The 22,548-nt window shown below is 33.4% G+C and overlaps 1 non-coding gene and 1 pseudogene across 1 annotated transcript; one reads left to right on the top strand and one right to left on the bottom strand.

Annotated features, from left to right (window-relative positions):
• Positions 1–7,778, bottom strand: part of LOC124986347 (proteasome inhibitor PI31 subunit-like) — a 107,121-nt pseudogene extending 99,343 nt beyond the window's left edge.
• A 13,278-nt stretch (positions 7,779–21,056) lies between these two features.
• Positions 21,057–21,187, top strand: LOC124987735 (small nucleolar RNA SNORA72). Its single transcript, XR_007109251.1, has one exon. It is a non-coding gene; the product is annotated as a small nucleolar RNA SNORA72 (small nucleolar RNA).
• The last annotated feature ends 1,361 nt before the right edge of the window (positions 21,188–22,548 follow it).

Raw genomic sequence — 22,548 nt, 5'->3', positions numbered from 1 at the left:
ATGAAGAGTATGAATGTACATCGTGCACAACCATAGAAACGAAATGATGTGTACAATGAATCAAAATGTAGTCTGTAAAAAATAAAAATTTAAAAACTTAAAAAAATTTAAAAATGCATTTAGAAAATAAAATCCATTTTAAAAAAGAAAACTAATTACAAAAATTTGCAATCTTTATGAACACAATCAGATGAGCATTCTGAAAATTAATACCACCATATATGAATTTAAGAAGTCTTTGGTTGAGACAGCAAATTGGGTACTATAGTAGAAAAACTAAAAACACAGGAAGTATTTTTATTTTTTATTTATTTTTATTTTTACAGACTGCATTTTGATTCACTGTACACAAATGGGGTACAACTTTTTGTTTCTTTGGTTGTACATGATATAGATTCATACCATTCATGTACATAGGGTAATGATGTCTGTCTCATTCCATGATCTTTCATACCCCTGTCCCCTCTCCTCTCTCATTTCCCTCTATGTAATCTAAAGTTCCTCCATTCATAATAGAAAAAGTAATAAAAAGAAAGAAAAACTAAATATGGCTGAAGGTAAAAGCATGTGCTTAAGTCAAAATTTCTAGCATGTGTATAATTTAATTCCAACTGGGGAAGACAGAAGAATTGCAAAGAAACAATATGTGAAGAAGTAGTAGTGGCCCAAGGTAGTTTAGTGGTAGTGCATTTACCTAGCCTGCATGAAGTTTTGGGTTTGATTGACAGGAAAAGGAGAAAGAGAGAGAGAGAGAGAGAGAAGCAGGAAGTACTTAAAAGTGAAAAATATATAAATATATTGATTAGCATATTGGATAAAGGTTAGAGAAATAAAAAGTAGAATAAATACAATGACTGGAGTATTCTACAATAACACATTTGACAACAAATACAAAGAAGCCACAAAAGCAACCAGAGGAAAAAACATAAAAAATAAGGCTGAAAATCACATAATGAACTGAAATTGTTGGAGTTTCTATAGCAATGAAAGAAAAATAATTATCAACTGAAAATTTTATAGTCAATAGAATTATTCTTCAAAGATAAAGATGAAGTAAAATTTTTGAAAAACACTAAGAATTTAGGCAAGTAAATGTATTAAATGACATGATAAAGTTCTTCAGCAGGAGAAATTTAATTCCTAATGGATAAAAGGGAAAGCAGAAAGTAATTAAGAAACATAAGTGAAACTATGAATTAATATCGAGTATATAATAAACACCACTAAAACATTTTATTAAATATTAAAAATCTAGAAGGTTAGATGGAGTTAAAATCTTCCAATGTAAATGTTCAAAGAAAATATAACATCTTATTCCAAAGATAGGGAAAATGAAATGAGTGAGGCTCTTAAATTTCGTTAGGAACATGGTGCATGTTTATATGCACAGGTGATGTATAGCTTTGTGGGTTTTTACAGTGGATCAAGAGTGCAAAAACCACTTATGGAGATTAGATTTTCATCTGGTTAGTTTGTGTGAATGTGTGTGTGTTTCAGATACTTTTGTCATACATCTATTCACAAAAAACATCAAAGGTAATTCAAATACAAAATTAATTTTTACCTAATATATGCTAAGCACTGTTACTTTTTATTTATTCTTAATCTCTGAAAAAGCATTTTATTGTTTCTATTTTATTGAATTTTTAATTTTAAAATTTGTTCTAAATAGTTATACTTAAAAGTAGAATACATTTAGACATATTGTACACAAATAGAGCACAACTTCTTCCTGTGCTGAACATTGTACAGTCATAATGATAGTGTAATCATGCATATATATATATATATATATATATATATATATATGGTAATAATGTCCATCTCATTACACCATCCTTCCCATCCCCACACTCCTTCTCCTCCCCCACACCCCTCCACACAATCCAAAGTCCCTTCACTCCCCATCCCCTTTATAGATCAGCATTCCTTATCAGAGTAAACATTTGGCTTTTGGTTTTATCAGTTTGGCTTATTTCACTTAGCATGATATCCTCCAGCTCCATCCATTTACATGCAAATGCCATAATTTCATTCTTCTTTAAGGCTGAGTAATATTCTATTGTGTATACATACCACATTTTCTTTATTCATTCGTCTGTTGAAGGGCACCTAGGTTGGTTCCATAGGTCAGCTCCTGTGAATTGAGCTGCTATAAACATTGATGTGACTGCATCACTGTAGTATGTTGATTGTAAGTCCTTTCGCTATAGACCAAGGAGTGGGATACCTGGGTCAAATGATGTTTCCATTCCAAGTTTTCTGAGGAATCTCCATACTGCACCATTGGTGGTGCAGTCCCATCAGCAATGTATGAGTGTAACTTTCTCCTAACATCCTCTCCAACACTTATGATTGCTTGTATTCTGAATAATTTCCATTCTGATAGAGGTGAGATGAAGTCTTAGAGTAGTTTTTTTTTTTCTTTTTTTATATTTTTTTAAATTCATTTTTATTGTAAACAAATGGGATACATCTTGTTTCTCTGTACATGAAGTGGAGGCATAACATTTGTGTAATCATACATTTACTCCTTGGTATAGGCCAAGGAGTGGGATAGCTGGGTCAAATGGTGGTTCCATTCCAAGCTTTCTGAGGAATCTCCACACTGCTTTCCAGAGTGGCTTCACTAATTTTCAACCCCACCAGTAATGTATAAGTGTACCTTTTTCTCCACATCCTCGCCAACACCTATTGTTGCTTGTGTTCTTGATAATCGCCATTCTAATTGGGGTGAGATGGAATTTTAGTATAGTTTTGATTTGCATTTCTCTTATTACTAGAGATGTTGAACATTTTTTCATATGTTTGTTGATTGCTTGTAGATCTTCTTCTGTGAAGTGTCTGTTCATATCCTTAGCCCATTAGTTGATTGGGTTATTTGTATTCTTGGTGTAGAGTTTTTTGAGTTCTTTATATACTCTGGAAATCAGTGCTCTATCTGAAGTATGAGTGGCAAAGATTTTCTCCCACTCTGTAGACTCTCTCTTTGCATTGCTGATAGTTTCCTTTGCTGAGAGAAAGCTTTTTAGTTTGAATCTATCCCAGTTGTTGATTCTTGCTTTTATTTCTGTGCTATGGGAGTCCTGTTAAGAAAGTCTGACACTAAGTCAACGAGTTGAAGATTTAGACCTACTTTTTCTTCTATAAGATGCAGGGTCTCTGGTCTGATTTCAAGGTCCTTAATCCATTGTGAGCTGATTTTTGTGCAGGGTGAGAGATAGGGTTCATTCTGTTGCATATGGATTTCCAGTTTTGCCAACACCCTTTGTTGAAGAAGCTATCTTTTCCCCATTGCATATTTTTGGGACCTTTGTCTAGTATGAGAAAATTGTATTTATTTGGGTTTGTGTCCGTGTCCTCTATTTGGTACCATTGATCTACCTGTTTATTTTGGTGCCAATACCATGCCGTTTTTGTTACTATTGTTTGTAGTAGAGTTGACGGTCTGGTATTGTTATACCCCCTGCTTCACTCTTTCTGGTAAGGATTGATTTAGGTATTCTGGGTTTCTTATTCTTCCACATGAATTTCATGATTGCTTGCTCTATTTCTGTAAGGTATGTCATTGGGATTTTAATTGGAATTGCATTGAATCTGTATAGCACTTTGGGTAGTATGGCCATTTTGACAATATTAATTCTTCCATCCAAGAACATGGGCGATCTTTCCATCTCTAAGGTTTTCTGTAATTTCTTTCTTTAGTGTTCTGTAGTTCTCATTGCAGAGGTCTTTCACCTCTTTGGTGAGATTGATTCCGAAGTATTTTTTGTTTTCGAAGCTATTGTGAATGGGGTAGTTTTCCTAACTTTTCTTTCTGAAGATTCATCACTTATGTATAAAAATGTATTGGATTTATGAGCATTAATCTTATATCCTGCTACTTTACTGAATTCACTTATGAGTTCTAAAAGTTTTCTAGTGGAATTTTCTTGTTCCTCCAAATACATAATCATGTCATCAGTAAATAGGGCTAGTTTGAGTTCTTCTTTTCCTACTCGTATCCCTTTAATTTCCTTAGCCTTTCTAATTTCTCTGGTTAGAGTTTCAAGGATAATGCTGAATAGAAGTGGTGAAAGAGGGCATCCCTGCCTTGTTCCAGTTTTTAGAGGGAATGCTTTCAGTTTTTCACCATTTAGAATGATATTGGCCATGGGCTTAGCATAGATGGCCTTTACAATGTTAAGGAATGTTCCCACTATCCCTATTTTTTCCAGTGTTTTGAGCATGAAGGGATGCTGCATGTTATCAAACACTTTTTCTTTTCTTTTCTTTTCTTTTTTTTTTTTTGTGGTGCTGGGGATCAAATGCTTTTTCTGCATCTATCACAATAATCGTGTGATTCTTGATTTAAGTCTGTTGATATGGTGAATTAAATTTATTGATTTCCAGAAGTTGAACCAACCTTGTATCCCTGGGATAAAACCAACTTGATCGTGGAGCACTATCTTTTTAATATATTTTTGTAAGTGATTTGCTAAGATTTTGTTGAGAATTTTTGCATCAATGTTCATTAAGGATATTGGTCTGAAATTTTCTTTCCTCGATGTGTCTCTGTCTGGTTTAGATATCAGAGTAATATTGGCTTCATAGAATGAGTTTGGGAGGGTTCCCTCCTCTTCTATTTCATGACATAATTTGAAAAGTATTGGAATGAGCTCTTCTTCAAAGGTTTTGTAGAACTCGGCTGAGAACCCATCTGGTCCTGGACTTTTTTTTGTTGGTAGGCTTTTGATGTCTTCTTCTATTTCATTACTTGAAATTGATGTATTTAAATTGTGTATGTCCTCCTGGTTCAGTTTAGGTAATTCATATGTCTCTAGAAACCTGTTGATGTCTTTGAGATTTTCTATTTTGTTGGAGTATAGATTTTCAAAGTAGCTTTTAATTATGTTTTGTATTTCAATTGTGTCTGTTGTGATATTTCCTTGTTCATTCCAAATTTTAGTAATTTGGGTTTTCTCCTTCTCTTTGTTAGTGTGGCTAAGGGTTTATCAATTTTGTTTATTTTTTCAATGAAACAACTATTTATTTTGTCAATTTTTTGATTGTTTCTTTTGTTTCAATTTCATTGATTTCAGCTCTGATTTTAACTATTTCCTGTCTTCTACTACTTTTGGTGTTTCTCTATTCTTTTTCTAGGGCTTTGAGCCGTATTGTTAGGTCATTTATTTGTTGATTTTTTCTTTTTTTATTGAATGTGCTTCATGGAATAAATTTTCCTCTAAGAACTGCTTTCATAGTGTCCCAGAGATTTTGATATGTTGCTTCTTTGTTGTCATTTACCTCTAAGAATTTTTTAATTTTCTTCCTGATATCTTCTGTGATCCATTCATCATTCAATAGTGTATTATTTAATCTCCAGGTGTTTGAGTAGTTTCTTTTTTTTTCTGTCATTTATTTCTAATTTCAATCCATTATGATCTGATAGAATTCAAGGTAGCATCTCTATCTTCTTGTATTTGCTAACAGTAGCTTTGTGGCATAATATATGGTCTATTTTAGAGAAGAATCCATGTGCTGCTGGGAATAAAGTGTATTCACTCTTTGTTGGATGGTATATTCTATAAATATCTGTTAAATCTAAATTATTGATTGTGTTTTTGAGATCTATGGTTTCTTTGTTCAATTTTTGTTTCGAGGATCTGTCCAGTGGTGAGAGAGTGTGTTAAAATCACCTTGTAATATTGTGTTGTGGTCTATTTGATTTTTGGCAATGAGAAGAATTTGTTTGACATATATGGATGAGCCACTGTTTGGGGCATAGATATTTATGATTGTTATGTCTTGCTGATTTATTCTTCCCTTAAGCATTATGAAATGTCCTTCTTTATCCCTTCTGACTAAATTGGCTTGAAGTCCACATTATCTGATATGAGGATGGACACTCCGACTATTTTGCTGTTTCCGTGTGTATGGTATACTTTTTCCCATCCTTTCACCTTTCGTCTGTGGGTATCTCTTTCTATGATGAGTCTCTTGCAGGCAGTAAGTTGTTGGATCTTTCTTTTTAATCCAATCTGGCTGTCTATGTCTTTTTATTGATGAGTTCAGGCCATTAACATTCAGGGTTATTATTGAGATGTGTTTTGTATTCCCGGTCATTTGGTTCATTTTTTTTTTTTTTTTTTTTTTGACATGACTTGATTTCTCCTTTATTTGCCTATTCCTTTAGGGTAGTTCCTCACTTTGCTGAATTACATCATTGTTTTTCATCTCTTCCTATTGGAATATTTTGCTGAGAATGTTCTGTAATGCCGGCTTTCTTTTTGTAAATTCTTTTACCTTTTGTTTATCATGGAAGGATTTTATTTTGTCATCAAATCTGGAGGTAAGTTTTGCTGGGTATAAGATTCTTGGTTGGCATCCATTTTCTTTCACAGCTTGAAAAATATTGTTCCAGGCCCTTCTAGCTTTTAGGGTCTGGATTGAAAAATCTGTTGATATGTGTATTGGTTTCCCCGTGAATGTAATTTGATTATTTTCTCTCACTGCCTTTAAAATTCTGTCTTTATTTTGTATGCTAGTTATTTTCATTATAATGTACCTTGGTGTGGGTCTATTGTAATTTTGTGTATTTGGAGTCCTATAAGCCTCTTGTACTTCATTTTCCATGTCATTCTTCAAATTTGGGAAATTTTCTGATATTATTTCATTGAATAGATTGTTCATTTCTTTCTTTTTTTTATCTAAGTCTTCCTCAATCCCAATAATTCTTAAGTTGGCCTTTTCATGATATGCCATAGTTCTTGTAGATTCTGTTCATGATTTCTTACCGTCTTCTCTGTTGGTCAACTTTGTTTTCAAGATTAAATATTTTTTCTTCAGTGTCTGAGGTTCTGTCTTCCAGGTGTTCTATTCTATTAGTTATTCATCCTATGGAGTTTTTATTTATTTATTTATTTTTGTTTCCTTCATTTCACGGATTTCTGTTTGCTTTTTTTTCAATATCTCTAACTTTTTACTGAAATAATCTTTTGCTTCCTGTATTTGCTCTTTTAACTGTTCATTGGTGCTATCATTCAATGCCTGCATTTGCCCTTTCATCTCATTCTTCAATGCCTGCATTTGTTTTTTCATCTCCTCATTTGCTTCCCTGATCATTTTGATTATGTACATTCTCAACTCCCTTTCTGACATTTCTTCTGCTATGCTGTCATTGGATATTATTGCTATACCATCTAGGTTTGTTTGGGACATTTTCTTCCCTTGTATTCTCATATTGTTCAGGTATCTACCCCTCTAGTAGTGAAACTCTGGGATATTGCAGATTTTGCCTATTGACTAATATAACTCACCTCTTAGCCTTCAGTAGCCTGAAGTCTTGGAGGAACTTGCTAATGCGATGCTCCACTAGGAAGCTGGCCTTCTACGGGTGGTGGCCTTCAAGTGGGGTATATTCCCTGGTGGCTCTGAGTTGGTCCCGAGTCTCTCAATACCTCCTCTTCTTGCTTCCTGGTCCCTTTTAATGGTCTTCTAGCCTCCTGTAGGTGCCTCAGGAAGGGAGTTGCCCTTCCAATTTTGATGGTCTCGCCCTCAGGAGTAATTCAAAATACCTGCACCAGCCTTGGCGTGGTGGTCTGACGGGGTCTTTCATTGGGACGTCTGTATTTGGCCTGGTGGTTGGGTGGGTTGGCTACCCGCTGCCCTGCTCCACAAGATAGGCGGATTGGGTGCCTGCCTGCTACCTCTGGGATGCAAGTGGCCTGATTCGCCTGTCTGCTCGCTCCGTGACTACGACCAACCAGTGATGGCACCGACCTAGGTGCATGGATCATGTGGAGTCGCTCAGTTATGATGTCTGTCCTTGGCCTGCTGGCTGGGCAGGTATCTTAGAGTAGTTTTGATTTGCATTTCTCTAATTGCAAGAGATGATGAACATTTTTTCATGTATTTGTTGATTGATTATATTTCTTCTTCTGTGAAGTGTCTGTTCAGTTCCTTAGCCCGTTTATTGATTGGGTTATTTTGTTGTTTATGTTGTTAAGTTTTTTGAGTTCTTCATATATACTGGAGATTAGTTCTTTATCTAATGTGCATGTGGTAAAGATGTTTTCCCATTCTCTAGGCTCTCTTTTCACATTATTGATCATTTCCTTTGCTGAGAAGAAGCTTTTTAGTATGAATTCATCCCATTTATTGATTGTTGATTTTACTTTTTGCACTTTAGGAGTCTTGTTAAGGAAGTCAGGTCCTAAGCTGACATGAGGAAGATTTGGGCCTACCCTTTCCTCTGTTAGGTGCAAGGTCTGTCTAGTGCCTGTCTTTGATCCACTTGGAGCTGATTTTTGTGCAGGGTGATAAATAGAGGTTTAATTTCATTTTATTATATATGAATTTCCAGTTTTTCCAGCATCCTTTGTTGAATGGGCTCTCTTTTCTCCAATGTATATTTTTGGCCCCTTTGTGTAGTACGAGATAACTGTATTTATGTGGGTTTGTCTCTGTGTCTTCTAATTTTTACCATTGGCCTGCATGTCTATTTTGGTGCCAATACCATGCCATTTTTGTTACTATTTCTCTGTAGTATAGTTTAAGATCTGGTATTGTGATGCCTCCTGCTTCACTCTTCTTGCTAAGGATTGCCTTCTCTATTCTGGGTCTTTTATTTTTCCAAATGAATTTCATGATTTCTTTTTATAATTCTATGAGGAATGTCATTGGGATATTAATAGGAATTACATTGAATCTGTATAACACTTTCAGTAGTATGCCCTTTTGACAATATTATTTCTGACTATCCAAGAGCATGGGGGATCTTTCCATCTTCTAATATCTTCCTCAAGTTCTTTCTTTAGTTTTCTGTAGTTTTCATTGTAGAGGTCTTTTACTTCTTTTATTAGATTGATTCCCAAGTATTTTATTGCTTTTGAGGCTATTTTTTTTTTTTTTTTTTTTTTTTTTTTTTTTTTTTTTTTTTTTTTTTTGCGGTGCTGGGGATTGAACCCAGGGCCTTGTGCTTGCGAGGCAAGCACTGAGGCTATTTTGAATGGGGTAGTTTTTCTCATTTCTCTTGCAGTGGATTTGTCACTTATGTTTAGAAATGCATTTGATTTATGGGTATTGATTTCCTCTGTCTGATTACTTTGGCGAGTTTTAAGAACAATGTTGAATAGAATTGGTAAAAGAGGGTATCCCTGTATTTTTCCAATTTTTAGAGGGAATGCTTTCAATTTTTCTCCATTTACAATGACATTGGCTTTGGGCTTAGCATAGGTATTTTTTACAATGTTGAGGTATGTTCCTACTATCCCTATTTTTTTCTAGTGTTTTGAACATGAAAAAATGCTGTAATTTTTGAAATGCTATTTCTGCATTTTTTGAGTTAATTGTATGATTCTTGTCTTTAAGTCTATTTATGTGATGTATTAAGTTTATTTTTTTTCCATTTATTGAATCAACCCTGCATCCCTGAGATGAAACCCATTTGATCGTGGTACATAATATGTTTTTGTATGCAAGTTGCCAGAATTTTATTGAGAATTTTGCATCTATGTACTTTAGGGATATTGGTCTGAAGTTTCATTTCCTTCATGGGTCTTTGTGTAGTTTTGGTATCAGGGTGATATTAACCTCATAGAATGAGTTTGGAAGGGTTTCTGCCTTTTCTATTTCTTGAAATTATTTGAGGAGTGTTGGTGTTAATTCTTCTTAGAACATGTTGTAGAAATTGGCTGAGAATCTGGTCCTGGGCTTTTCTTGTTTGGTAAGTTTTTGATGGGGTCTTTTATTTCATTGCTTGAAATTGATCTGTTTTAATTTTGTATGTCCTCCTGCAGCAGTTTGGGTCGATTGTATGTCTTTAGATATTTGTTGATGTCTTCAAATTTTTCCATTTTTTTGGAGTATAAATTCTCAAAATAGTTTCTCTCTTCTGTATTTCAGTAGTTTCTGTCATGATAGTTCATTTTTAATCATAAATTTTAGTACTTTGAGTTTTATTTCTATTTCTCTTTGTTAGTGTGACTAGGGAGTTATGAATTTTACTTACTGTTTTCAAAGAATCAAGTTTTTATTTAGTCAATTTTTTCAATTTTTTCTTTTGTTTCAATTTCATTGATTTCAGCTATGATTCAATTATTTCCTGTCTTCTTCTTTTTTTGTTTATTTGTTTTTCTTTTTCTACAACTTTGAGATGTAATGCTAGGTCATTTATTTGATGACTTTTTAGTCTTTTAATGTATGAGCTCAATATAATGAACTTTCCTCTTAGCACTACCTTCATAGCGTACCATAGATTTTGATATGTTGTATTGATGTTCTCACTTATTCTATTTTTAAATTTTCTCCTTGATTTCTTGTTTTACCCATTAATCATTCAGTAGTATTCTATTTAATCTGCAGGTGTTGTGTTAGCTTCTATTTTTATCTTATTGTTGATTTTTTGTTTCATTTCATTATGATCTGATAGAATGCAGGGTGATACTTCCAATTTTTTGTATTTGCTGAGAGTTGCTTTGTGGGATAACATGTGGTCTATTTTAGAGAAGTCTCCATGTGCTGCTGAGAAGAAAGTGTATTCATTCTGTGATGGATGAAATACTCTATATATATATCCATAAATCTAAATCATTGATTGTATTATTAAATCTATAGTTTATTTGTTCAGTTTTGTTTGGAAGATCTATGCAGTGGTGAGAAAGGACTGTTAAAGTCACTCAGTATTATTGTGTTGTGGTCTATTCGATTCCTGAAATTGAGTAGTGTTTGTTTGATGTATGTAGATGCTGCATTGTTTGGGGAATATATATATATATATATATATATATATATATAAATGTTGGTGTATGATTCCCTTAAGCAGTATGAAATGTCCTTGTTTATCCCTTCTGACTAACTTTGGTTTGAAGTTCACTTTGATATGAGAATGGAAACACCTGCTTCTTTACATAGTCCATGTGAATGATATGTTTTTTTCCCAACCTTTTGACTTCAATCTTAGAATGTCTTCTTCTAGAAGGTGAGTCTCTTAAAGACAGTGTACTGTTGGGTCTTTTTTTTAATCCAACCTTTCAATCCATGTCTTTTGTTTAGGTCATTAACATTCTGGTTATTATTGAGATGTGATTTGTATTGTTGGTGGTCATTTTGGTTTATTTTTGGTTTTCAACTTGAAGTACTTTCTCCTTTGATGAATTTTTCCTTTAGTATAGTTTTTTCTTTTGCTGGTTTTAATTTTTTTTTTCTTTCATTTCCTCCTCATGCAATATTTTGAAGAGGATGTTCTGCAGGGCAGTCTTTACAGTTGTGAAATCTTTTAATCTTTGTTTATCATGGAAGGTTTTTATTTCATCTTCAAATCTGAAGCTTAATTTTGCTGGATATAAAATTCTTAATTTGGGGTTTATTTTCTTTCAGAGTTTGATATATGTTATTTGAGGACCTCCTGGCATTGAGGGTCTGGGTTGAGAAATCAGTTGAGTTATGAATTGGTCTCCCCCCATAGGAAATTTGTTTGTTGTTCTCTTGCAATCTTTAAAATTCTATCTTTATTCTGTATGTTAGTCATTCTCATCAGAATGTGCCTTGGTGTGGGTCTATTGTAATTTTGTACATTCAGTGTCCTGTAAGTCTCTTGTAGTTGATTTTCCATTTCACTCTTTACATTTGGGAAGTTTTCTCATGTCATTGAAAATATTGTTCATTCCTTTGGTTTGCAGCTCCACGACTTCATCTATTCTAGTAAATCTTAAATTTGATCTTTTGATGTGATCCCATATTTCTTGGAAGTTCTGCTCCTGATTTCTTACCATCTTCTCTGTTAAGTTGACTTTATTTTCAAGAGTATATATTTTGTTTTCATTGTCTGAGGTTCTGTCTTACAAGTGATCTAGTCTCTTGGTGATGCTTTTTATTAATTTATCATTTTGTTTATTGATTCCTTCATTTTAAGGATTTCTATTTTTTTTCAAAATATTTAGCTCTTTATTGAAGTGATCTTTCTCTTTGATTTCATTCTTTATACTATCCTTTATTTCACAGATTAGCTTAACTACATACATTCTAAATTCCTTCTCTGACATTTCTTCCACCATGTTACCTACAGGTTCTATTGTTGGAACATATTGATTTGTTTGAGGTGGTTTGTTTCCTTATTTTTTCATATTGTTTGTGTGTCTTCCCATGTAGTCATATGGATCTGAGTCAGTATAATTTGTACCCTTATAATCTTATAGTGTCCCTGAAGTCTTCCAGTACCTCACTTTAAGGGGGAGATCAATAATAACAACACCCAATGCAAACAATATGCAACCTTAAACTTAATAGCTCCTATTAAGGCATCCAAAGTTTTGTCAAAATAAGCAGAAATGATGTGTACAATTATTATCTACAGTATAAACAATAAGTTTGCTAAAAGGGTTTATCATTTTAAATGATGGACAAAGAAGGAACAGAAGAAGTGTAGGATATAATGTTTAGGAGGGAGAAGGAGAGAAGATAGAAGTAAAATTTATAGTTAAGAGCAAAGGAGGAATTAATAGAGGTTGACTGTTAGCATTAGAGAAGTGAGAAAGAGAATCCATGAGACAGATAAGTGAGAGAAAAAATATATACATTTTTTAAAAAAAGGTAAAATCATAAGAATACAACATTAAACTATTATATACTATTCAGACTTCCCACTCTTGGATAAATTGATACATGAAAAATATTTGAATTCAAAGATGGTAGAGATGTGAGAGAGAGAGGGGGAAATTAAAAAAAGGAAAGTCTCTATGGAAAATTACTGATTGTTTCCATTGGCTTTCAAAATTTTTCTCAGCTTGTCTTCTCTGCTGGTAGGTTCAGTTGTCTGAAGTTTGATAGTTGCTCCGGTCTGGTGGGTGCTGGGTGGTTGGCAGGGTGAGTGGTTAGCAAGATGCCCTCATGCTCTCTTCCAGTCTTCCCACCCCTTGTAACTGACCCCTTCTGTCCGTGAGTTCTTCAGGAGTCACTGAACTGAAGAAAGCTCAGTTCCTTCAGTTTCTACAAAAAAACTCTCTCTGGGGAACTGCCCCTGGCCTCAGCTTTCCATAGACTTGCCAGACCCAGACTGGTCCATGCAAACCAGTTGCAATCTGATGGACCCTGGGTTTCAGATTCCCTAGGCTCTACCTTGCTGCAGTCCCAGGATCCCTATGCCATTCCAGGAATGAGACCACCAGGGATACACTCACACAAAGGAGCAATCCTGCAAAGAGGTCACCAGATGGCGACCATGAGTACTGGGTGTAACCAGACCTGTAGATACCCCAACAATGTATTTCCAGTCCCTGGCCAGATTCCCCAGACTGAGGCAGCTACCCCATCCCACAAGATGGCAGGGGTGGCTGCAGCAAACCTGCAGGACACTTGGACCTGGACTCCCAGGCCTTGACCAGTGTCCCAAGATGGTGGTTACTGCATGCACCCTGACAAAGAACTTCCAGGCAGCAATGGGCATTGGGTCAGTGGGACTCTGCAGGTGATCTGAAGGCAAACGGCAGGCACTCCATTGGTGTCAGCAGGTGTACTTTGGATGTCGGATTATGTGCAGGCTAAAGGTGGGCAATGGACAGGCAAAAGGTAGGCGAATGGGCACCCAGTGGACGCCACAGTGGCCAACGAGTGATCTGCATGCAAAAGGTGGGCAATGTACTGGTAGAGGTCTTGTGGAGGACAAAGCGGGTGCAAAGAAAAGGGAATCAAGTAAGTTTGCCATCTCGGATCTCTATTCATATTAGCTTCTCTTAACACCTATTGAATGTTCACTGAAACCTAAGGGCAATAACTAATTAGAAAATAAAATAAATCCTCAGAATTTCAATCAACTCCAAGAAGAAAATTAATATATGTTTTTCATGTGGATTTAAAAGCTTTTCCCCCTAAGATTTCATTATTAGTATCAGGTACTTTGCTGTTTTACACATACCACATTGAAAGTCTTGTCAGTATTTATTAAGGTGTGATGAATTATACTCCAGAACTATACATCCAGCCCACGCAAATGTCTAAAAAAAGATTTCATGCTGCTGGAGGCAAGAAAATTCAACCTTAAGAAAAATATGGGAATTCAAATCAAGTAAGAAATCTACTTTTTAAACTTTTTTTACAAAAATGTAAGATAATAATTTACATTAAATATGATACTAACAATAGAAGCATATAGAGCATTTTCCTACACAGCTTGTATCTTTAACTTGTATTAATAATTCCTGGTGTAATTGTGCCTTGTGGATATAGGCAACAGTGGTCCAGAATCCTGAGGCCATTATTTATAACCCTGAAATTTGAGCTACCAACCACTATGGAATACCACCTTACATAAGTATTTAAAATCCATGAACATCATTTTTCCCATGTGTCATGTAAGATAATTGTCCAATGATTTATATCGCCTCTACTAGCAATTTTAGTTGCATTCCAATTATTTCAGGTCTAGAGTCCTTTATATAATTATTTTAGGGTTAAACATAAGAGCAAATTTTATCATCCTACATATTTTATTTATTATATTACAAATGTGCACTTATTACTAAATTAAGCATTAAATGTGATAGACATTAAATATGAAGACCTATGGTCAATGCATAAGAAAAAGCTTCAAAGGGATACATTTCTGGAACATAATCTTGGGCTCATAGACACTCATTGAGTATACTTTATTATTTGTATTATATGAACTCCAAGATTCTCTCATGAGAATTGATTCATTCCTGATTTCTGTCAAAACTATTTTGTGAAAGAATAAATTATTTTATCTTATTTCCCCAAATTGGTAAATATGTGAATGACTGATGACTTAGATTCAAGCTACAAAGTTTTGCATTCCATTATAAATCAATTCTATGAGTCTTCTTTCATTCCATTTAGGTTTTCTTGTTTAACTAGCTATTATGTGCACGCCTAAGTATGGTTATTTAAAGATACATTAGTGCTCTGAAGCACTTACTACTAAGTAATCCTAGTTGCTCTCTTGTTTCAAAGAGAGCATATTAAATATTTATAATCAAAGTAAACAAAAACTACTTAAACCATGATTATGATTCTCTTAAAATAAATTTTATCGCATAAGTGTACTAAGCCATCTGTCAGTATTCAGAGATATGTTTTTATTTCCAAATTAAAGACAGAATTGTCAGCATACTAGCATTTTAAAATATTATTTCATCTAAGGTATAAAATTTTCTCATTCTGTAGCTAGTATTTATATATGTAGTTAGCTAGTATGGATTTAAGATATTAAATATTTATGTCACATTTTGCCTTTTCCTGTAGGACATGCATACTCCTAAACTCTGAGCAAAAGTCAGTGGTGGATGGTTGAGTGCCTTCATGAGGTCATTATAAAGTTGCCTTTCCTCTCAAGTGGAAGAAGAATGGCCTTAAGCAAACCTATTCTTTAGTTCAGCTCAAGACTTCAGGGTTTGATAGGCAGGTAGAACTGTGTGCAGTAGCAAGGCTGTGCCTTCATTATTCTACTCTGACAGCAGCAACACATTTGATAATTTTGGAATTTCTGGTGAGTTTTCTTCCATACACATAAATTCGAAATAGAGAGGTCCAAGCCTTCTTAGAATACATAGTCCTGTACAGATATCAGTCTTGTCCCTGAGCATCTTCCTTCACAACTGTCACTAGCATTCTCATATTTCCAAGTGGACTGAGATTTCCCTTTCCCATTCTATACACTTAGGAAACTTGGGGTAAAGAGACAAATTCATATGACCAAGCCATTTTCTCTGTCCTCTCTAACTGTAATTACTAATCATAAAATCCCATTTATTCAACTTGGAGAAAAAATAAAACAAAATTAAAAAGAGTTGAAAAGAATACAAGTCTCTAAATTGCACCACAGAAAACAGTCACTTCATGATTTTGTCATTGATTAAAAAAAATCTTCTATTTTGCTTTACCCATCGGACATGTTATAGGGTATATTTTTGTTTTAATCACTCAAACAAACTCAATCATCATTTTTGGCTGAGGAGATCTTTTTTTCCTGATAAACATGACTTCTTTGTCATTATGGTTGTGTGTATATTCCTAATTCTTTACCAGTTTGTGGTCTGCTAAACTAACTTCACCCCTGAAAATCTTTTTTACTTGTTTTATTATAACTCTTCTGATTCTTAAATGACTGTCTCACCTTATTTCTTTCATGTTTTTAACCGACTTCTGGAAAGTAATTTATGGTCTTCTTATACATTCAAGCCCTGTGCACCTGGTGACTGTAGATGCACCATTCCTCTGAACTCCACAGTAGTACAAACTTCTGGGACCCTTCCCTAGTCTAGTTAAGGCCTATGTTTGGCCTGTTTATTTGTACTCTCCCTGATTTCAGAGTTTGTTTTTCTAACTAGTCTTGGATTGACAGTTATTGTTTGAAGTCATTTGAAAGACTTGCAATGTCAACAACTAAGATGCACTACATAGCTAGTTGAGTGAATTCATGACCAAGTGAATGTGCGAAAAGGAAGTAGGATGGCATTCTGCTTAAGAAGGTAAGGTTTCAAATCAAGGTGGCTGGGTTCTAATCCTGGCTTCTTCACTTTCCAGTTATAAATGAGGAACTGTAAGTGACCTTGGAAATGTTTCCAAATATATGTATTTCATACCTTGCAAAATGTCCAAGTTGTAGCATCTGTAAAATGTTAATAGCCTTCATTAGAATGGAATTCTTTCCTCTTTTTATATCTACAAAAACATGTCTAGAAAACTCTTTAGGCAACTCATATACTTATTAAAAGAGCCCAATGGATATGCAAGGCCAACATTCTAAATATATTTGATTTTTTTTTTCAGGGGTGGGGTTTCACTGTGGCCCAGGCTGGTGCAGTTGTGGACTTCAGTGAGGCTTCCACTTCAGCTTCCCCAGTAAATAGTACTATAGGTATGTCCCCCTACACCCATCTGTAATTTGATCTATGTTAATGATACAGTGTTATTGTTCTCTTTGAGTAGTGTTTACATGACCTACTAGAATCTTAATCAATAAATGTTTGAATAAAGTAACATCCCAGTAATGGAAAAATGCTATAGGAAGAATTCAAAGTCCATTTTTATTGGCAGGTCTCAGAATGTTACTGTATTTCCTTTGGGCCTTCCTAATAATGCATCTAAATATTCTCCAGAAATTTAATAACTTGTAATTGGTTCTTGTTAGATATTAGGCTAACTTATTGAACAAAAAATAAAAATAAAACAAAATTTTAAAAAGCAGTATGAAAAAAGCAAATAACCTCCATAGAGAGGTTTGAACACAATAGAAATTTATCCATAATTCAGGTAATACTGCTGGACATATGAGCAGGTCGATAAAGTGACTGTCATTCAGGTAATCATGCATGGTTAACAGTGGCTATCAAAGTCATCCTTGGAATTACCTCTGTTCTAACCACCAAAGAAGACAAAAGATAATGGGAGAGCTTCTTTAGAGGTTTTTATAATCCAGACCTGCAGCAGTTGTATATGATTTCTGCTCATCTTTCCATTGGCTGTTATATTGTTCTGTGGCCAAAAATAAGTTTCATGGAGCCTTGGAAATAACATCTAGCTTTCAAGTCCATGTGTTTAATTTCTATATAATTCAAGCCCATGAATTTTGGAGAGCAATGTCTCACAATAGCAAAATGCAAAAATTAAAGTTTAGAATTAACAAAGCAAACTAATACGATAAAATAACATTGCACAATATTCTCTATTTCTGGCAACATATTATATCATGACTATGATAATATTAATTTATTAAGAAAAAGTTTAAACATCTCCCATATTTGTTACTATTTCCAATGACTGCTGACAATTTAAATTATGCAATATTTTTAGATATTGTTTTTAGTTTCTTTAGAAGTTTACATAAAAATTTATGTTACTAAAAATAAATTAATAGAAGACATTTTAATTTAGCATAAAAATGATGAATTTTGTAGAAGTTGATGGCAGTATAAATGGTTAGTCATCAAGAGTTTAGTTACAAAGTCCTACCAATTACAAATGAAGTTTGCTTTTTTAAAAGCTAAATTATAAAAATAAACAGAAAATACTGCAAAATGGAAATTATATCTATCAAAATAAAATCTTTTAAAACTAAATCTACAGAAAATCATTTGTATTGAAAAGTATACTGTAATAAACAAAGTAAAGTACAGGTTCATGGAAAAAATAAAATATCATTTCAACACTAGCCCAGAAAAAAATTTATATACATTATGTAAAAATCTCTGAAGATGTGGAGAAAAAGACTTGAAAATTCCCCAAGACATTTTCAAATATATTTCAAAGATAATTATGTGTAAATAGGCATTCAATAGAAAGCAAATATATCTGATCAGCTCTCATAGAATTATAGTATAAAATAATAGATAAATACATTGTATGGCAATGTAACATCTTATCCACAGTTAGCAATATTTAATATCACAGAAGCACACATGCTTATTACAATATTTGCTTCTAATACAAAGAAACTTGAAACAGTATTAATAAGAAAATAATTAAGTATAATGTGAATATCCATACAATGGAACACATTATAGCCAGAAGACATGGATTAGAGTTTACTAATATTTTCTCAGAAAGATTGCACTGATGTATTGTTTTTTAGTATCCATACCAAAAATTTATTCTTTACTATTTACACAATGATTTCCACCTGAGATTAATAATTGACTGAGGTTAATTATTGCAATAAAACTTTATTTAAATTTAAGTAGCCTACATTTTTGAATTTTCATGTTCTCAAACATAATCCAAATTATCAAGACTTTACTACTATTTAAACCACAATTGCACTCTTATCCAGAATTAAACAGGAAAACACAGGTTCTTATTAAAACTGTGTTTCTCTATTTTGTTATTATTTGTTTTTTTGTTTTTTTTTTAATTTTTTTTGTTCTAATTACTTATACATGACAGTACAATACATTTTGACATATTGGGTAGGATAGCCCTGATGAATTTTTTAACTATGAAAACAATCATACAGAGAATTGAGTTCAAATTATCTCATTAAGTTAATACATTCCTCCCAAATGAGGATGAAGTGTGAATATTTGAGTTATTGTGCACTTATTTTGTATGTATTGTGGGCAAATTACAACTGAAAACTGTAAAGTGAGGAAGAAATACAAAAGTAAATTCATGTTGAAATTTTTTCTTTTATATTTCTGATGCTATGAAACATTACCACAAATGGAATGGTTAAAATACCATAATTTATTGTATCAAAGATTCTGTGGATCAGTATGGGGTTAACTGGATCTGCTGCTTAAATTTCAGCAGGCTGAAGTCAAGGTTTGCTCACATTGTACATTTTCTGATACTTAGGATTCATTTTGAAATCCATGACATGACTATTCACAGAATTTAATTCTCCACAGTACCTGAGGATTTCATTCTCCCCTTCTCCCTTTTTTTTCCCTCCCTACCTCCTTCTCTGCCTTTCCTCCTTTTTCCTTTTGTCCCTTCCTTCCTTCTTGATTTTTTGCTGGCTGTCAGTTGTGGGTTCCCTCAGGGATTAGATGTTTCCCGCACTTCCTGGTCATGCCAACCCATTCTCAGTTTTTAACATGGCTGGCATCAGAGTCTCTCTGATGTTTCATCTTCTTCAACAATTTACCTTGTTAGTTTAGATCCACCCAAATAATCTCTTTGGCTTCACTCAAAGTCAGTCAGTTAGTATTCTAATCACAGAAGTGAAATATTCCTATTCACTAGTCTGGTTCACATTCAAGGGGAGTGGGCTACAAAAGATGTAAATATCAGGGGGCAGGAATTTTGAAGGGCCATTTTATTCTCCCTACCACCAAAACAATTTAAACAGTATGATTCAACTTTGATAGCAGTATGTATATATGCTTACATATCTAATTACATAAAAACATATGAAAGAATGACCAAGTTATTGATAGAGTCAAAGTTACTGTTTTTCAGATAATTATTCCATTCTACCCTATGATTTTTATATAGTATTAACTTCAGTTGTTTTATAATGATTTTCTATTGTTTACAAAATCAGGAATAAGGTAGTTTTTCTATTAAGAACATAAAATTGTCCTGTATATTGTGCCTACATTTAGATTATAAAAACATGTTTTAGGAAATTGTTCAGTGACTATACAAGGGGAATATTATGAATAATATGCTTGGATAAGTTGTTCAAGTATATAGTTATGCTGAAGTTTTAGTTTAATTCAGAAGAAAATAAATTTTAATTATATCAGTTCCCTTCTACAACTAAAATTCTGTTTTTTTTTTTCTTAATACAAGAGATCTCAGCACCACTGACTGGACTCTGGGTCTGTTTTAATATTCTTTAGCAGAGTGGTGTTTAATGTATTAGTTCTTTAAAATTGTGACCATATATTTATGAACAGGTGGTAATTGTACAATCTGTTACAGATATATATAAAATTTTGTTTGTTTACTATTTATTTGCATATTGATTAAATTTCAGTGTTTGGTATATTTAATTTTTGTCACTATAAATATGTTCTAGTTACTCAAATTGAACCCTTAATAGCATAAAATATTTTAGAATGTTTTGTATAAGAAGTATGTATAGAGGGAAAAGAGGGGTGGGAGGGGTGGGGGGAAGGGAAAAAATAATGAATCAAACATCATTGCCTTATGTAAATGTATGATTACACAAATGGTATGTCTTGACTCCATGTACAAATAGAGAAACAACATGTATCCCATTGTATACAATAATAATAAAAAAAAAGTAAAACTTGGATTAAAACCATTTTGAAAAGTTGAAATGACTTATCTTCCTGAAGTGGAAAGATAATGCAGTTGATTTTAAATAGAAGATTATTTGTAGCACAGTGTGTGTGTGTGTGTGTGTGTGTGTGTGATTGTGATTGTGTATATGTGTGTGTTTCCTAGATATTTGGATAGATAAAACCATGTATTGAATTATTTGTTTCCCCTGACAGATTCATATGTTGAAAACCAATTCCCAATGTGATATTTGGGCTATAACTTTCTTATGAGGTTATAGATTCCACTAATGGGATTAATGACCTCCGAAAAATAAACATGAAATATCTCTCCCTTTTATGTGAGGATTCAGGTAGAAAGCATTGTCTGTACTGTGAATATTCTTGCTGATCTAAGTTTGTAATATAAGGACAGGCTAAACGTTCACTACACAAAGACCATGCACGTGTCCCCAGTCCTAATTCTTTCACTAGGTCTGGTTTTTTAAATGCTAGTAATATATCAGATCTCATTTATTATATGACCATTTTGTGTTTTCAAATAATGCCTACTCTTCTAGGTTATCTTAAATGAACCTTAAGAAAACATGACCGTACATTTTGTGTAATAACTTGCAGAGAATTGGTGCTAATTTCAGATGTGTCTAAAGAATTTGTAACCAAAACAGGAAAAATTTAATGACAAACTAACAGTTGTTATTAAATGTATTGGAAAATTACTGTTTTTTTATTTTTAGAAAACAATAAAAAAGGAAGCATTGTCTGTAATGAGGAACAGGGCCCCAATGGGAACCCAATCAGCCTGGCACCTTCATTTCAGACCTCCAGAATGCACAATTATGATAAATAAATGTGTGTTAAGCTAGCCAGTTTGGTATTTTGTTAAGGAAGTCCAAAATAACCAAGACAGAAACACAGTTTCTGGATGAATGGATAGATGATATAATAGATAGATAGATATATACATACATAGATTTTTTTTCTTAACTGGAATTATATTTTTGGTTTATTTTAACATGAGTCTTTTATCTTATTAACCTCAACCTGTATTTAAAATTGTATTTTGTTATTTTTAGACATAGAAATAATTTTTGAACATCAATTGTTTTTATCTGCTCAAAAATCATTCTCTGCTCCTTTGTCAGCAGAAACACCAATTGTGTTTTGGGAAAACACAATCTCCTCATGGAGATACTTTTTGGGGGCTAGTAAATCAAAATCCTTATGCTTCACTTGTCAAGGGATGCAAGAGACTAGACTAGACATTCATTAGTCCTACCAAGTTTGTCCTGAAAGTTCCTGAAGGTTAACACAAAAACTGAAAACCTTTAGAACTCATTCTTCCTAAGATGACCCCATGGCACCCTGTCCACTATCTACTGCTTCTCTTGTTCCTTTATTTTATGAGAAGCCTGGCTCTTAATTTTTTTGTTCATTGATACTAAACTGCATTTGCACATCTTTCTATGATCTGAAATGAGCAGCAGTGTTAGGTTTTCTTTTCCCAAAAGTTTGTACATTTTAAACTTATTGTAGTCTTTTGTTTCCTTTTCATTTATGAGAATTACTAAATAATACTAGCACTTCTCTATCCTCAAACATTGCAGATATGATTGTTTGCAACCTGTTTGATTATATTGATTTTTTAAACTATGATTCAAGATATTTTGTAATCAACTTCAGTACAATCTTCAAATGAGTCCCTGAAGAAAGATTTTAAATAACTTGTGTTCTTCTACATATCATATCATTCCATAGATGTTTCACTTAGTAAAAATAATGGTGTTTCATTTTATGTTAGGAGACTGAAAAGAATAAATGTCCTTTTGAAAAATAATTTTAGACCTAAAAATCCAACTGAGAG

The sequence above is a fragment of the Sciurus carolinensis genome, chromosome 6 (genome assembly GCF_902686445.1).
Source record: "Sciurus carolinensis chromosome 6, mSciCar1.2, whole genome shotgun sequence".
In the NCBI taxonomy this organism is placed as follows: Eukaryota; Metazoa; Chordata; class Mammalia; order Rodentia; family Sciuridae; genus Sciurus; species Sciurus carolinensis.
This window is presented reverse-complemented; position numbering and strand designations above follow the sequence as displayed.